The sequence below is a fragment of the Sarcophilus harrisii genome, chromosome 4 (genome assembly GCF_902635505.1).
Source record: "Sarcophilus harrisii chromosome 4, mSarHar1.11, whole genome shotgun sequence".
Lineage (NCBI taxonomy): Eukaryota > Metazoa > Chordata > Mammalia > Dasyuromorphia > Dasyuridae > Sarcophilus > Sarcophilus harrisii.
This window is the reverse complement of record NC_045429.1, coordinates 464,332,659-464,333,160: the sequence shown is the minus strand read 5'-3', so window position 1 is coordinate 464,333,160 and position 502 is coordinate 464,332,659.

Genomic DNA, 502 nt, shown 5'->3' with positions numbered 1-502 from the left:
CTATCATCCTCTCCTCTGCTTCTCTTCTGAAAATCCCAGCCATCCCAGACACCATGTGCCACACCAGCTCCTCCACTGCTCCACACTCATCTCTTATATCCATCCTTGACACTGGCCAGCAGTATATGGAGTTGGCACCTACTACCATCATGCTGTGTGTCCAGCCCCTACCAGTCCACCTGTTACCAAGCTGGTCCATTTACATATCCTGCTATGTGTCCCCTGCTAGTCTGCCTGCAGGATGTGTGATTGCTGCAAATCAGCTCTGTTTATGATTGTGTGTTGCAAGCTTGTGGGATTGCCTCCTACAAGGCTTCCTGCTGCCAGCTAGCCTCCTACTTATCCTTGTGTCATGACTCCTTCTGTTGCTGGGACAGGCTGGTCCCTGCTCAGATGAGAGGAGCCTACAACATCCATTTTCCTCACTGCAGCTACAGCTTTGCTCATACACTGGAAAGGACCTTTCCTGGGCAATCAAACTCAGGATTTTTAATGTTTCAAT